Source organism: Mustela nigripes, chromosome 3, assembly GCF_022355385.1.
Source record: "Mustela nigripes isolate SB6536 chromosome 3, MUSNIG.SB6536, whole genome shotgun sequence".
Lineage (NCBI taxonomy): Eukaryota > Metazoa > Chordata > Mammalia > Carnivora > Mustelidae > Mustela > Mustela nigripes.
Window position 1 is genome coordinate 98,394,589 of NC_081559.1, and position 17,603 is coordinate 98,412,191.

Sequence of the window (17,603 nt, forward strand, 5' to 3'; positions counted from 1 at the left end):
TCTTCAGACACTTTAATGTTTCCAAATGAATTCAAAGTGCTGTTAGAAATGTCATTAAGTGGTTATCCATGGGCTGTGGGATTCATGGTTTAATATTTATTTATGCACTTATTCTTTTATTTTTGGGCAAAGGGAAACAGATATACCCATTCTTTGTGACACATGGTGCAGACACATGAAAAGATTCATTGATAATAATTTCAGGGCACATGATAGAGAAACTCATTGTTTTTCCATCAAGAAATACTCTGGAACCAACAGAACTTGACACACTGTGAAAAGCATCCTCGATAAGGAAACACCACCCCTGTTATCTTCTACATATAGAAAAAGGGAAACAGGGAACATCTAGGTGAATATAATAATGGAAGCCTCCTGACAGAGAAAATGACCTTTAAAAAAAGGGCCAAATCTTGTGCGCTCAGTCTGTGATATCTGCTTGTTCTTCCATCGATTTATCTCAGACCTGTACAGCCAGCTTCTTGCTTAACTGCTGAAAGGGAGAAAGGAATGAGTGTCCAAGGCCACCCACATTTGTGTCCAGGCATGCATGCATCTTCCAGATTCTCCATAATCCTCATGTATCATTTTCTTTTTTATATATGAGCAATTATCTAATTTATAAAAAGATGCAACAATATTTAAAATGAAACAAAATATAAATTTCCAAACAACATCAAAAAGTGACTGTATGTAACCATACTCAGCTCACAACAGAGCAAATGGATAAGAAGAATATTCGTGCTATTAGCGTTTTGCTAATATGAACTGGCAACAGAAAAAGCCAGAAAAGGAAGACAGAGAAACACCATCTTTTAAGAATTAGAACCGAAGGGCCCCATAATCATCAATGTTGTAACTATGGTTAGAAATGTACATGATGGGTACTCCAGCAATCTTCTGGATCCTTCCTTTAAGGTCCCGATGGACTGTGGCCACAATGTAACACTTGTGCTGAGTTACTCTCTGTACTAAGCAGTCATCTGCATAGGTTCCCTTGTGTGTGCATGGTAATCTTTCAAATCTTAGATCCTTGTTAATCTTTAGAGCCACTCAATACTTTTGTCCCAGTTTCTCAGTTTCTGCCATTACACAGTCAGTTATACAAAGGATACACTTGGTGTAAAGACAGTCCATCATTGACTGTACTAAATCAAGTTTGGCTTTAATGGAAAAGTTGATAAAGTTGGTGTCAACCAGGATGTGGTAAGGTGGACCCAGCTGTGTGTAATATTGGAAGAATAAGCAAGAAGGATGTTGGGGGACGTCTTTTTCTTTGAGTGCATTAGAATCTTTCTTTTCTTTTCTTCCTTTTTTTTTTTTAATATTTAAATCTGTCCTTCTCTTTAAGCCTCTGATCTTGGAAACTAAGCATTCGCTTCATGGTTGCATACTTTCTTGTTTTCTTTTGCTTCCCCATGTTCATGCTATACGCTTGTTTCTTTCATGTATCATTTTCTTAACAAGAAAATATAATTTTTTATTTTGTTTTTACAAGGCACATGAAATCTTGTAGGATACTTGTTCAAATCCCTTTCACAAATGCATCATTCCATTTTATCCTTAGGACAACCTTTTAAAAGTAGCCCTAAACAAGTCTTACCCTGATTCATAGCTGAGGTAGTGAAGGAATTAAAGTGTCTCAAAGTCACTATATTCTTCAAAGTTAGCTCTGGAACTGAGCCTAAGCCTACCAATTAAAATTGTGTGTGTGTGTGTGTGTGTGTGTGTGTGTGTGTTGTACACTTTCCTTGGAAATCTTCATACTGATTATGAGAATAACTAATATTCTATTTTCCTTTAGGTTTTGTAGATGAGAAATGAAGGTTAAGATGTGTGTGTGTGTGTGTGTGTGTGTGTGTGTGTGTGTAAACATACCACAATTCTTTATATTTACATTTAGCCCTGGCAAAAAGTCAGAGGAAGGAAACTCCTTAGAATTAGAATATTTAGTTTATAGAATATAAAGTCAGCCATCTAAGTACAGAAGAAAAATAAGAGTTATACTGACTGCTTCTGAGAGGACATGAGAATCAAACGGTCAATGAAGTGTAGCTGTTATCAAGACCAGTTTAACTTCTCTTTTTATTTTATTGTCACATTTACAGATTTAGAGCATTCAGAACCATGCATAAACACATTATGTAAAAGTAAGTAATTAAGTGGCTAGTGACTATAGTAGCATTTTATGTTAACTGCATCCTTAAAGTAAATGTTACCATATTCCAGCTTTTCTTGAGAATAACTTCAGTGATTTCAATTAGCTCATTTCAGTAATTTCTCATGATGCACCCACGTGGTGGAAAAGAGTGAGAACCACTGGACATGAGCTTGAAAACACTGCTGAGCTTTCCAGTTGTAAGAATCAGGAGAGACCATATTTTGCTCCTGTCATTTCTGTCACATAGGGTCTATATAAAAATCAAATAAGACAGCATTGGTGAAATACATTAATCCAAAAGCATAAAGCATTTCCTTTACAAGGAAAATTAAAACACAGATTGGAAACAAAAAGGCTCTATGAGCGAAATCATTAAAATTAAAAGCTAGTTTAGTAAGGATTTAAAGAAATTTAATGATGTAATATAAAAACTAAATTAAAGCATCTAAAAGTAAACAAGATTTGGTAAGACCCTTAACTCAGTTATTGGAGGTGTAAAACTGCATCTAAGCAAAAATGGTAAGAACAAAGTTAATTGAAAAGTGGAAGGTGCTTAAACAGAAAATGATAAGCATCAATGATAGAACTAAACTAAACACCAATGATAGAACAGGCCAAAACAACAGGAAAAAAAGCAGTTCAGAAGGAAAGTCTATACCAAACAAACAAAAAAAAAGTCACAGTTAAAGTACAAAGGCAGTTATTTTTGTCCTTTCATTTATTCAACGGTACTGACCGAAAGTAGGTGTGACAAGAGTGAGTGAAGGCAATGTACTGCTCTTGTGGAGCTTACTTCAGAGAGACAGGAGGTAGATCTGAAATAGCTAAAGACATACACATAAAATGTATGCCTCTGGCACTGCCTTTGAGACACATACAATACCCCCACTTCCCTCTTCTCCAGACACTGCTGTAGCGACCAGCTGGATGAGGGTTGGTACCAGTTGTTCTCAGGTGCAAACCGGCAGCACCTTGCATTTGCACAGGCACGAGCCCAGTGAGGGACAGTGTGTGCCTACAGGGCCATCCTTGACCAAAAGTCTGGTCTGGTGCTGATGTGGCATTTCCAAGAGATGTCACGCTAAACTTCTCAGCAGGCCCCCTGGGATTAAGAACCTGCTGTAGTAATGGCCAACCTGATGATGTAGCATTGTCTTGACTTGCTTTCCTGTGCTTTTTGAATCTCTTCTATCATTCACTTTACAGATAAGAATCATCAAGGTTCAGGGTGCCTAGGTGGCTCAGTGGGTTAAGCAGCTGCCTTTGACTCAGGTCATGATCCCAGGCTCCTGGGATCGAGCCCCAGATCTGGCTCTCTGCTCAGTGGAGAGCTTGCTTCTCCCTCTCCCTGCCGCTCTGCCTACTTGTGCTCTCTCTGTCAATAAATAAAATAAAATATAAATAAATAAAATTTAAAAAAAAAGAATCATCAAGGTTCAAAGAGGTTATGTCATTTACTTAAGGTCCCCCTGTTCGTAAGGAAAAACAATACTTGTCTTAAATGCCTTGCTTCAGAACTTAAGCCCTTCAATTTTTTTTTCTTCTTCTGTCTGTCCCTAAATAGGCTTTCCTTTCTCCATCCCCTCCGATAACTTCAAGACACTTGTGCCCCTTCTGATGTGAAGATGTCAGTAGTAATTACTTCTTTTATAATTTTCAAGTATATTTATATGGAAAAATATTACTCCAGAGGGCAGAAGTGTAATCCAAAGGAGCTAATCTCTAATGGTAGAACTCCAGGCATCTTTATTCCTGAAATTGGACAAGTCTTTCCTTCCCTCAAATTCATAATCACAGTATGTAGATGGCCACTTAGGTAGTTCCACACAGGCCCCTATAAAGCCTCCCCAGTAATAAAAATTAAAAATAATAGTCACTCCCATCTTGGGTTGGTTTCAAGTACATCGATAGAACAACTTATAGAACTGTCATACTTTAGGGAAAATTGCAGAAATCAGTGTTTCCAGTCATTTGCTAACTGAGCCAGAAATTATAATGGCATGCCAAATTAGACTGAGCTGTAAAAAGAAGATGTTCACATTATTCTTCTCTGCCCTCACCATATGCATAAGAAGCTGAAAAGCCAGTCATTTTTTTTTTTTTTTTGGCCTTACTAAACTTTTTTTTCAAGTCTTTTCCACTCTTGGAGATACATTTTTGCTTCATTTATTTTCCCTTGTACCCAATCACCTTGCAGCTGCAATAGCTTGTGGCCCTCTAGAGAAAGTGGGATTGGACTCCTTTCTGCTCACGGAATGATGGAAGGAAATATATAGCTGAACTCTTTACCCCCACCTTATCCCTTCCCCTGTTGCATTTTTTAGTCCTCTGTGTTTTATAAAGTTCTTCAAAATAGAGAACATGCCGCTCATTTGGCAGAGGTGATAGGAATAGGCCATGTTTTGTTGGTTTGTTTGTTTCCCCTGAAGTTCATCCTTGTTGCTGTCTGGTTTGATGTGAGAAACATGGTCTCTCACTATGCAGGCGTCCTTCTGCCTGTTAGGACATTGCTGGCAGCTCTGGCCATGACGGAGTCCCCTAGCCTCCTGCTGGGAAGATGACATGCAAGTGACCTACTGTTTTCTGGCATGAAAAGGGCCTCTTTCATGCAGGCCAGAGGGCAATAACCAAGGGAGGAATGTTAGAGCCATGTTTGAGACACAGGAATGGCACAGACGTGACCAGTTCCTTAAAGTAGAAAACCTAAAACACATGCCCCAGCCGATGAGCATTTGCGTTCCCAAATCACAACCCTTGAACTCAAAAGCATTCATACCCAGAATTTACTCTAGGGACAATCCCAAGGACTCTGGGATTCCAACAAGGAATCAAATGGCATCCGGTCCTTAAGAGATTACAGCAGCTAAAGATTTCGTAGACTGGATTTGAAAATTCAGAATGCATTTTGCTTTATTAAGACCATTAGGTTTGAGGTCTGGTTTTAACATATTAACCTATAATAGTTTCCTTAAACTATAAAGAAATTAAATAAACCTCTAAGGAGAATTTAAGTCTAAATTCCATATTCTGGCAGGAATAAAAAGATGGAAGAAGGTAATTCCATTTTCTTTTCCTGAGCTCAAGGCCAATAAACAAGATTTAAAATGATAGTTTATCTCAGAACACAAAGCCCCAATTTCATTTTTCACTATCTCCTTCCTTCTTTCTTATGCTAGTACAGTTGCCCCAGAGCTCCTATTTGGAGAACAAGACCTGTATCTTCATGATACAAAATTACTATTCTCCTTCTTCTTTCCACCAAAGTCTCCAATTTTCACAGAGTAGCTAGTCTCAGTTGTACATGAGGGGGAAAGTAAGTTGATTAAGCTGACTCACTATAATATGAATGATGGATGGAAAGTTTGATCTCCCGGAGACATTAGCATTTAAGTGTATATTCTCCCTCATTTAACTTTTTACCTCAGTGATTCTCAAACTTGTGTTGGAGGCATCATACGCCTTTGGAAGGATTCACGTTTTCAAAGACTTCTGAAAATACATCTCTCCACCTGCAAGGGTGAGAAGATCGTGCTTGGAGAAACACTGTGCTAGTTCAGGGACTCTCAAGGCAGGGAAGTGGGGAGCGAGGAGGAAGATGTCTGGCAAGATGGCGAGGCATGTGGAAATTGTGCCAGTGTGTATTTTAAAAAGATTTAAGCAATATTGAAGAATAACCTCACATTTTAAAAAAAGGTACAATTTCTATAATCCAGATTATATACAGTCAAATTTTATTCTAAAAATCATAAAGAATATGTAAAAATGCCGTAATTCTCAGGTAAGGAGATGTCTCTTTAGGCATTTATTGTGATACAAGCCAGTGTTGAGCATCCATCTGGTGACCGGTAACTTAGTTCATATCAAAGTGAGGTGAAGCAGAAGTGCCCAGAAGAACCAAACAGAAGTCCGGTGTTTGGTTCAGAAAGCCACCTGGACCAACTCTGGCTGGGACTCTAGAAAGCTGGGATCCATGGGCTCCATAGTTTCTCCCTTCAATGATTGTAACCACCTAAAAGAAATAATTCAGACCACTCCCATAGTGGCCATAGCATTTATTCAACAGTATACTGAATATCTATGTTCTTCATAATTCTAGACACAGGGAATACATTTTGTTCTGTTTCCTGGGCTTCACAGACAAAGAGAAGTGTTGGATGTTGATAGATACCACGCAAAAATGTAAGCATAAAAAAGTGGTATAATAGGAAAAGTGATATAATAGGAAATGCAAGGTGTGAGAGTGGGGATTATTTTCATTTACCTGATGATTGGGGCTGCCATTTGAGCCCAGGTTGAAGGACAAGAACCTAGCCCCACAAAGAACAGCAGACAGAGTTCCCAGTAGAGGGGACAGCAAGCACAAAAGAATGGGGGCAGGAAAGTTTGGCCTGTAGAAACAGGGAGAAAGCCAGTGTGAGCCTCAGAGAGTAACATGGGTGAGACAGGCCCCATCTGAAGCTTCGTAGACCCAGAAAACAATCCCGTTTTTGTTCCAGATGCCATGGGATGACATGGGTGAGGTTTTAGTAGGGGACTAGCAAGCACTACTATTTAGGAATGACTCTTTATAATTAATTAAATACTTACACATCAGTGCCTGCTCAAATAGTATGTGGATTCCTTGAGAGAACACATCCCAGAAGACCGGGATTATCTTACTGTTCTAGAAAGTGGTGAAGCCAGTGGAAAACTCAGCTTGACTCTTTGGGCCAATGCTTTGCACGCTTGAGCTGCATTGTGCATGAGCCTCTAAGTCTTCTGAGACTGAAAACTCTCTACCTATTTAGCATGCACACTGCTAGTGTCTCTGAACTATCTGAACTATCTTGTCGGCTACCCGCTTTACTATGATCTTCTTTTGGAGTACTTTTAATGGATTTTAGAAGAGTGTTAAATCTCTGCTTTGTAAAGCCTTATTCCTATCCTCAAATTATCTTAATTCATTACCTTCTTGCTATGATAGTTTAATTGAGTGTAGGATATAAAGCTAATTTATTTCACATTTTTGCTCTTAATAGTTTTCACTTTCTTTATGGAAAAAGTAATTACTGAATTTTAATACAATAACTGGAAATTACTTTTTCTAATAACACATATTATCACGTCACCATCTGCAGAAAATACTTTGAAGTACCCCCAACTTTGGGTTACTGGAAATGAGCTTAAAATTGTTAATGCTGGAAAATTGCTAATTGGTTATCTCAGTGCTGGCCTCTTTATTTATTTTGAAATTATACACTTGCCCATGTTCATTGAGAGTAAAATGATAAAATATAGAAAAGAATAAGTAAATATAATCCCAGCATTTAAATGTAAGTATGATTGGCATTTGGTTGGAAGTCTTTAATATATATTTCTAGGTACATATAAACATATACACGCATAAATGCATTTAATACTGTGCTGACATTCTTTTACTCATATATACTCTATTAAATTGAGCCATTTTCTTAAGTCATAGATCAATTACCAATTATTTAAATAATTGGTAAACACACACACCATTTAAATATGGTTCAACATAATATAACAATTTACATATTTTAAAATATTTTATTTTTGAGTTTTCAGTATCTTGAGAAATGCAATTTATACACAATCCAGTGTTTATCTAAATCCATGTAAATAAATTATATTTGTAAACTTGCCTAATAATTTCTTTTGGATCAGTTCTCCATAGTTGAACTGGTGGGCATGGGAAAGAACATACACATTTCTAATGGATGTGATATATATTTCCCTTACACTTACTTGTGCACCAGCAATATATGAGGTTACTCACATCCTCAGCAATATTATTATTCTTTAATTGGCAAACTTTTAAAAAATTTCTTCTTTTTTTTAAGAGAGAGAGCGGGAGAGATAAAGTCTTAAGAGACTTAATCTTAGGGGCCCCTGGGTGGCTCAGGGGGTTAAGCGTCTGCCATCAGTTCAGGTCATGATCCCAAAGTCAAGGGACTAAGCTCTCATCAGGCTCCCTGCTCTCCTGAGAGGCTACTTCTCCCTCTCCTCCTCTCCCTAACCCCGTTCGTGCTCTCTCTCTCTCTTCCCTCAAATAAATATATAAAATCTTGAAACACACACACACACACACTTAATCTGATGCAGAACTTGCCCTCATGACCCTGAGGTTATGACCTATGACCCAAGCCAAAATCAAGAGTTGGATGCATAACCAACTGAACCATCCAGGTACCTGTTTTATTGGCAATCTTGTAGATAGAGACAACAAAAATCTATTCATTTGCATTTCCTTGACTTCTTAATCAAAACAGTTCACCATTTTTCCTCATGTTTTTTCACCATACCTGGCTCTTTAAATTTGTTTGAGTGGCATCTTTCCACAGGCTGCCATGGAGCCACATACTTTGTTCCATTAGCAAAGCATTCTCCAGGCAGGATCATCCCTAAGGATAAGAAAATGAACTAAGCAGGTGTCATGGGACAGTGAGATAACTTTGGGAGTGAGAAGGGGTTCATCATTGTATGTTTGGTAATTTAGTTGTGGTTTGAGGGTCACTAAAAGTCAACCAGCCCACAATATAGATTTTACCAGGCTGTTCACAGATCAGCTTCTCACATTCTCTTTCATAGTCCAGACAGTAATTGAAGACAGGAGGTAAATGAGCAGCTGTAGCATTGCTGAGGACCTTGTTACTTAGTGAGGTCCTGGGATCAGCAGCATCACCTGGAAGCTTGTGAGCTATTTAGAATGGATGTGCCCCCAACCTTGAGATTCAGAATCAGCATTTTAACCAGATCCCCAAAGCAGTCTTACGCATCTTAAAGTGAGAGAAGCCCTAATTTGGAGATAAATGTTGCAGAACCTGGTGGTAGGTAAGATATGGGAAGTAAAAGAGACCATGGGAAAGGAAACCATTGAGTTTCAGTCTTCCTGACAAGGAAAGGTAGTGTTGACTCTACCAGCAGCTGAGATGAGAAGTGAGCTAATGGTCCAAGGAGGTGTGATGAACAGCAAGGGAGCCTGTGGGTCTGACTCTTTGTGATGCAGAATTCTGGAGATGGGCAAGAGCCCACGGGTTGGATTAGTTTGTCTCAGATGTATTGAGAAATGTTTACATAATTTTGTTGACATCATTAAATGAAATGATGCATTTCAAGTGCTTACATGATGCCTAACATGTGACATGCAGAGAGCCAGTTTTACCTCTCACTACAGTTAATATCATTGCCAGTATCTTTGTTGTATGTCAAGTAACTGGATCATTCAAGGGAACTATGCATACTGAAGAACACTGTGCTGATAAGGGCGTGGTGTGATTATTTAAGCCACCTTAGTTACTAAGGAAAGAAAAAAGGAGAAAAAAGAAAAGAAAGAGTTGTCACTTTTAAAAAGCTCAGCAGCTGAATATCCCCACATCAGCACTTAGTGGATATGCTTGCAATTAAAACCATGGTGTGGAATTCCTGATTACTCAGCTTTTGCAAATTGAAGGGATAATAAATAACACAGGAAGGAAAATGGTTACTTCTTCAAAGTTGTATAGAAACAAACATCTAATTTTCATGTTATGCTTGTTTAATTAGGTAATTTACTGTAACATATTTATCAGATGAGAGTATAGATAAGAAGAGGCTCTTTTTCTCCTTATATCATTTTATGAGTATTAATTTATACTGAACAAAGGGACTTGCTGATTCTCACACAGCGCTCCTGATGATTGAAATTTATAGACAAAAGACATAAGAGTCAGTATAGACTATAAAAGGACAAAGAGAAAAGGAGGGGAGAAAAAATGCATTCAAGAAAAATGAAGAGTTACAGAAAGGGAGTGAAGGCTGTTTTTTTATGGAAAAGGAGTGAAAACGCTGTTTGCATGTAGCAGCCAATTCATGTTCACGGAGTACAGAAATCTAGACTCAAGGATGAGGTCCCACCAAACAGCACAGAAGTCTGGCATGTGTAATCTAGCTTCTCTGGGATTCCCTTACTTCATCCCTGAGTAGGGAGCCTTGGTTTAGGTCACCTCTGAAGTGGAGAAATCCAACATTATCCCACCCCTTTTTTTTTTTAATAAAAAAATTTTATTTATTTATTTGGCAGAGATCACAAGTAGGCAGAGAGAGGCAGGCGGGGCTGAGCAGAGAGCCCAATGCAGGGCTGGATCCCAGGACCCTGAGCCGAAAGCAGCGGCTTAACCCACTGAACCACCCAGGTGCCCTAATCCAACATTATCCTGTCTTGTTTGGGGTCAGAGCAGCTTTAATCGGACTCATCCACTGAACCAGCTCTGCGAATGTGATCAAGTGACACCTTTGCATATTAACAAACAAATGAATGCTAGACTCCAAAAAGAGTAAATAGTGCTGGTGATATTTTCCGGAGAGCTGTTAGAAGGTTGCCGCCAGAGAGGAGGTGAGTACCGCTTTGGGCCTCCTCTTTTGCTCTTCGGTCCCTCCGATTTTTACTTTTTACTTGGACTTCCAAATGAGAGTTTGTTTAAAAATAGATTTCTTCTGGAAAAAAAAAATTGAAAACTAGATATGTATTTCAGTGTCTTATATGAAGAAATACTTCAGGTCTTCAACTCTTGTGAACACACCTGCTATCTGACATCACTTGAGGAGAAGCAGATGACTATAGATGACTGAATGGACATTATGGCTTAGGTTAATGACCAATGAATATGGTCAACAGAAAATAAAGGACAGTTATTATTCAAATGGAGGAAAACACTAAAACCTTGCTGTAACATTCAAATATACATATGTGGAAGGTATATATATTGTAAAATGCAAAAGGTTTAAGCATTATAACTATAATTCAGAAAGTTAGGAAACAATTGATAAAATGTTCAACTCTGGCTATCTAAACATTTACGTCATTGATGAATCTTTTTCATTTTTCATCTTGTATTTGAGGACACTCAGTCATGTCTTCAAGTTATCATGCTTCTGTTGGTTTCTTTATGAGCTATAATTGTCAACAAAAAAATCAACAATTTTAAATTCACGTATTTCCTGACATTTTGAATTAATTGTAATTGAGATCTATTCTTGGTTGATATTTTGTTTTCATTAGGTACTATAAAAGAAGAGCTGTGATTATAAGTTGTGGATAAAAAAAAACAATCAAATCTTTAGGATGCTGGTTCAGTATGAAAATACAATGCATTAAGCACCATTAGAACTTGATGTTATTAGCAATAACACAGGGCTTGCAATGGTGAGATGACCTATAAATAAGATATCACTCGACACTGTGCCTACTTTGCAAAGTTATGCATGATCAAATTAATTAGGAAATGATCAAATTGCCCATTACAGTTGTCATTGGTACACAAAATCAGATGTTTCCCAAAGAGATAGAAGTAAACCTATTGTGCAAAAAGAATTAACATAGCAGGCTTGTATCTGCTTAGTCATGCTTACAGGTTGGCCTTTGGCTATCACCTGGGGACATGGATTTTGAGAGGGTTATTCCCTGGTAAAAATGGGTCATTGTAACTACAGTGTTTCTGAAAACAATATGCTTATGCTGGACACCTACTTCCTTTCTGGGTGCCTAGAGTTTTGATAGATACTACGCAGAGAGTGCCTGTATGACCAGCCCCCAGTGAAAACCCTAGGAACTGGGTCTCTAATGAGCTTTTTCTGGTTGACAACATTTAACATATTTATTGCAACTTGTTGTTGGAAGAATTAGGCATGTCCCACGGGACTCCACTGGGAGAAGACTCTTAGAAGCTCACACCTGATTTCCTCTGGGCTTTATCCATGTACTTTATTTTTGTTGATTTTGCATGGTGTCCTTTCACTGTAATAAATCACAGCTGTACGTATGACTAGAGTCTTGTGAGTCTTCTCAACCTATCACCCACTTCCAATGCAACTATATATATATATTTTTTTTAATTTTATTTATTTATTTGACAGACAGAGATCACAAGTAGGCAGAGAGTCAGGCAGAGAGAGAGGAGGAAGCAGGCTCCCTGCTGAGCAGAGAGCCCGATGTGGGGCTCGATTCCAGGACCCTGAGATCATGACCTGAGCCGAAGGCAGAGGCTTAACCCACTGAGCCACCCAGGCACCCCTATATTTTTTTAAATATTCACTTAAAGAACATATACTAATCAGCTGCTTACTGTATATTGAGCTCATTTTGGGCTACTGGCGATACAGCAGTGTTCAAAAGAGATATTGCCCTGGAAAAACTTAAAAATGTTATAAATTATTGCAAACAGAATGCTGGGATGTCCTACGTGTTGATTATTTGGGTTCCATATGCTACTTTGGCCATCTACAAATTACAGTCAAGTTAGCAGTCAAATTAACAAGATCATTTCTAAAATAGTCCTTCTCTTGAAGCATGCATAGACTCAAGTTTTTACTTCTGATACCATGATAAGGCCTTCCTTTTTCTTCTTTTCAGTACCAATTTGTTATAACCAAACTTTGTAGTTTTTCCTGGGTTGTTTTATGATTATTCTCCAGTGTATCATGTGGGTACACTACATCTCTCTACTAAGTTGAAAGCAAACACATCATATTTTTTTCTTTCTCTCTCTCTTTTATTTAATCCTAAGGTGGCTTATTCTGGTGTCCTACAGATAAAGTATGCTTCAGAAACATTTAATATTTTTAATGTTTCCAATGTGCTAAAACTATCACTGCTTTTCTACTTTTGAGCTTTACCTTTAACCTCATGGCCATCACAGGTCCATATTATATTTTAATTTGGGGTTTTTCCAAAGGAGCAGTGACTGAAGGGTAGCATTTTCCCCTGGGACTATCAGTTATCCATGTCAGGTCATTCAGCCTTTGTCCAGCTGTGGCTTTTGGTCCCTGAGCCACCACCAAATCCATGCATCCTTAACAATGTGTAGTGCTCAGAGAACTTGTCATTTCAATCACAGAGTCACGAAGGAGCACCGCAGATGTTTGGCTCTAATGAGACAGAGTTCATAGACACAACCACTTTCACACAGATTTCACAGAACTGAGCAGTTCAGAGAAAGGAAAGGTTTTCTGTTCCATTGTTGTTGCTTGTCTGTGTACCCCATGATCCAAAAATAATCATAGGCTGAGAGGTTAAGAGACAGCAGTGAGTGGCAGGTTGATGGGGGCATTAGGGAAGTGAAGGCCTGGAGAACAGACCTTCAGTCACTTGTCAAAATGATGTGGACACATTCTTTACCTAAATTAATGGGCAAATGTTTATCTTTTTCGATAATCAGGAAGTCTTTTCTCTTCTATGGTAATTAATCCCTAAACAAATGTTATGATTTCAGGTGTTGCCTCCTTTTCTGGTAATTCCATGTCATTGGGTGAGAGACAAGAGCGGCAGATCTTAGAGTAAGACATTTAGATCAATCACTGCTTTATTGGGCTTTATTTATAAATACATTCTCAATCTTAAGTCAAAATTACAGTTTCTAATTACTTTTTTATTGGCATCATTAAACATTGTTTGGCCTCAGAATGATGAAATGGATTAATTATATGTCAGAGAATGATAGTGCAAGTTCTAAGTACATTGCCTGAGGTATATATCACTACTAATGATCTGGAGTTGTACAGTAGGCATTCATATTTTTGTTCCTATTGTTACTGTCAGAGTATTTTGTATATATATTCAATGACCTATGCTTTACTGGCCTAGCCTAGTATTGATTTGGGAAGAAAAAAAATATGTATATATATGAAAAAAATTGTCCCAGTATTGTTTGATTTAATGAAAATTGAATTCAAAATTGTTAAAATATAGAGCTTTTTTTTCTCTTGGGTAAAGAAACCTTTATGAAGAATTTACAGTGAACCATTGAAAGCATGATAAGAAATTGTGGCTTCAATGTGCCTGAAGTCCTTTGCTCCTAAGTTAAGTATAGTGCACTACTATAAATTTGCAAGTGTACCATTTCATGCCCATTGCAGACATTTTATAGGTGTTTGCAATGGTTTGATAAGTTATCTAGCTGATCTCCTGTTACCCGATATAGTCTCAGCCTGCTACCTCTCCACCATTTTGACTCCTCCCCTGCTTTGCAGACATTTTAGATACATACCCTAATATGAGAATTTTGCCCCCTGAATTTAGGAAAAGTATTTTGATAATTATAAATATAAATGTCCATTTCCTGTATACAAATGATAAATTTATTTATGAGTACTTATATTCCAGTAGTTTGGCCAACCTGACTTAAGTTGGAATGCTTTGGCCAGCTAAAAGCAAAGCCTATTTTAATGTATAACTAATGGACCTCAGTCTCAGGGAGGTTACTTTTTGAATGCTAATAACCCTTTCTTGGCTAGGTGCTGTAGTGGTGGCAGGAATAGGCAAAGTCTTAGCTGCCTTGGTCATAGAACCCTATTTAACAAGATACATAGTTAACCAATCCGGATACCTAACAGAATAAAACAGAGTTAGAAACAAAAATCAAGTCAAGATTAGTTTTCTGTAACCACCCCCCACTGTACTATGCCCATAAGAACACTAAACTAGCAACAGAGCCCAGAGTTCCCTGCTTCTTTGATTAATTTTAGGTTTCACAATTAATGTCCCACCAGGGACCCACTAGCCTCCAACCTCCTTCCATAAGTTCGAAGGCCAGAGTGATATTTCTGAATCCACTAGTTGGTGTTTAGTGGTAAAGTACTCCTTTCTTGGGCCCTGACCTCTTGCTAGCCCTAATTACCTTGTGAGGCAGGCAGTGTCAAGCCAAAACCTTGGGGACTTGGGCATCAGAGTTTCTGGGCCTCCATATTAGTCATGCTCTTCCCCCCTGGGTTGTATTGGGCAAATTACTAAACTATTCTGAGCCTCAATTCTATTTTTTTTTTTTTAAAGATTTTATTTATTTGTCAGAGACAGAGGGAGAGAGAGCGAGCGAGCACAGGCAAACAGAGAGGCAGGCAGAGGCAGAGGGAGAAGCAGGCTCTCTGCCGAGCAAGGAGCCTGATGTGGGACTCGATCCCAGGACCCTAGGATCATGACCTGAGCCGAAGGCAGCTGCTTAACCAACTGAGCCACCCAGGCGTCCCTCAATTCTATTTTTAAAATGAGAGTTGACATCCCAGGTAATGCTGGAACATTCAGAAAAATACCTATGCTGAAAAGCAAGAAAGGAGTCAATAAATATATAAATAAATAAATACATAACAAAAGGATGGTAGTATGTCAAAGGGATACAGGAATGAATGTGGACAAGCTCCCAAAGACCAAAGCAGGAACAATATGAGCGATAAAATTAATAACAAGACGCTAGATTGCAATTCAAACCATAAAATAAATATCCATGAGTTCATACTGATATAAACAAATGTTGAATAAATAAACAGGTGGGGAAAAATGGCAAATCATCCTTGCAGGAGGATCCCACACAACAACATGGGTAAAAATGTTCCCTACGGGAAGTGGAGTATAATTCCCATGCCTCACTCCTCCTTGAGTGAGGCCTGGACTTACTGTCTCGAATCCACAAAAATGTAGTGGAAGAGGAAGGGAAGTGTTTTCTTACAGCAAAAAATGCAGCCAGATACTACTATAACCAAAATGATCAAAGTTAACGTCACCCGTATAAGTCATGTTGATATCACCTACTCCCTGATATAACATGGGGAAGAGAGCCCGTCCCCTTTGTGGCATTCTTCCCTCCAAACTCATAACCTAAACCGATCAGAAGAAACACCCGACAAACCTCAGGCATGGGCCCAAGGAGACTACCCGGGTTCTGGAAGTTTCTTGCTTCTCACTCTGGATGCCAGTTAAGTAGATGTGCTCACTTTGTGAAAAGTCATCTAACTGGTCAATTCGGATGTGCTCATTTTTTTCTGTCCATATATCATCCTTGAGTTTTTAAAGTTTATGTTAAAAAAGAGACACCAGGAGGGAATAAGGAGTGCAGGTTTAGAGTTCACCGAGGAATCAGGCCATCTATCACCCCTAAATTTCAGTTTGTATTCTACTAACTGCCTTAAAACTCACGCCAGCCCCTTCTTACGGTGATCTATAGTGCAGTGTGTATACACTGTCCTTCAGATGCTGGTAGCAAGCAGGACTCGCAGTGGGGCTGACTCATTCACTGGGTCATACCGCAACTCTCTGGGAGCCGACTGTCCATTCCGATCACTTCGGAGAGCAGGAGGGCCTGGGATGGAGACAATTCCCACTCACAGACGGAAAAGACACGGCTCTTAATAACTTTGTGCTAAGTCTACCTGCCTGCATCCCTGTATTTTCTTTCAAGCCTCAGTTATTTTCAAATTCTTTATGTCTGGCCAGGATTAAAAAAAAAAAAAAAAAGTCATTTCCCCCTTTTGGAGCAATTCAATCAGAGAATGGAGTGCTCATTTTTTCACCTAACTTGAAGCTTTCTGAGGTTTGTCGGTAAGCAGTGGCAGGCAACTAGAAAATATTGCTATGGCACAGAGAAAAATACGGTAGTAGTTTTTGGCTTAAAGACACTACTCACTTAGAGCAGGCTCTCTCATAAGAAATACCTATTAAGTAGCTTTAAGATCAATTGAAAAAAAGAAGCAGAAAAAGAAGTTTGTGGGGGTGGGGGTGAATGAGGAGTCAGCAAATGAGCAGGTTTCCATTTGAAATTTAAATTGGCAGCTGGCACTATTTGAATCATCCTGCATTTAATATAATTTGAATGGGGTAGATGATAGTGTTGCATTTTGAAGAGACGAAGCAAAACCTTGAATATGAGGGATGTACAAACCTCTGTTATTCCGCTTTGCTCAATTGGACACACTTTCCTCCACTATGCTTAGAAGAAAACGAGCTGTAGGTACCTTACTTGTTTGTTCCTCATCAGCACAATGCACTAATGATGTAAGTCCAAGATTCAAACCACATGCTATGTGGCTGTAAACTATTAAGTGAAATTATTGAAATAAGGGGCCAAAAAGAAACTTTGGACTTGTGATAAACTGAAAGCAAACAAGCTATATAATGTGGACATTAAACTGGGATTCAAAGATGATCCTTAATAATCAAGCGATCGTCCTTGTAAGGATTAATCAGATAGGAATGATGAAAGCAAAAGTTAGTCCATATCAGAAATATTTAAAATTACCTTCTGTAAACCCACGAGAATGCACTTTATTTCACTCAACCATTGATTTCGTACATTTATTTATTTTTATTTTTTATTTTTTTAAAGATTTTATTTATTTATTTGACAGATAGAGATCACAAATAGGCAGAGAGGCAGGCAGAGAGAGGAGGAAGCAGGCTCCCTGTTGAGCAGAAAGCCCAATGCCAGGCTCGATCCCGGGACCCTGGGATCATGACCTGAGCTGAGGGCAGAGGCTTTAACCCACTGAGCCACCCAGGTGCCCTGATTTCGTACATTTATTTCAATTAACATTTTGAATACACAGATCTCAAAAATACAGAGGCTTCCAATGCAAGGAATAGTAAGATTAGGATGGAAGATAAGTCAGAGAACAAAGGGATGAAAACCAAAGAATT

At 38.5% G+C, this 17,603-nt stretch overlaps 1 pseudogene; it reads right to left on the bottom strand.

Annotated features, from left to right (window-relative positions):
• Positions 1-822: 822 nt before the first annotated feature.
• Positions 823-1,420, bottom strand: LOC132013061 (rRNA-processing protein FCF1 homolog; annotated as a pseudogene).
• Positions 1,421-17,603: the final 16,183 nt, after the last annotated feature.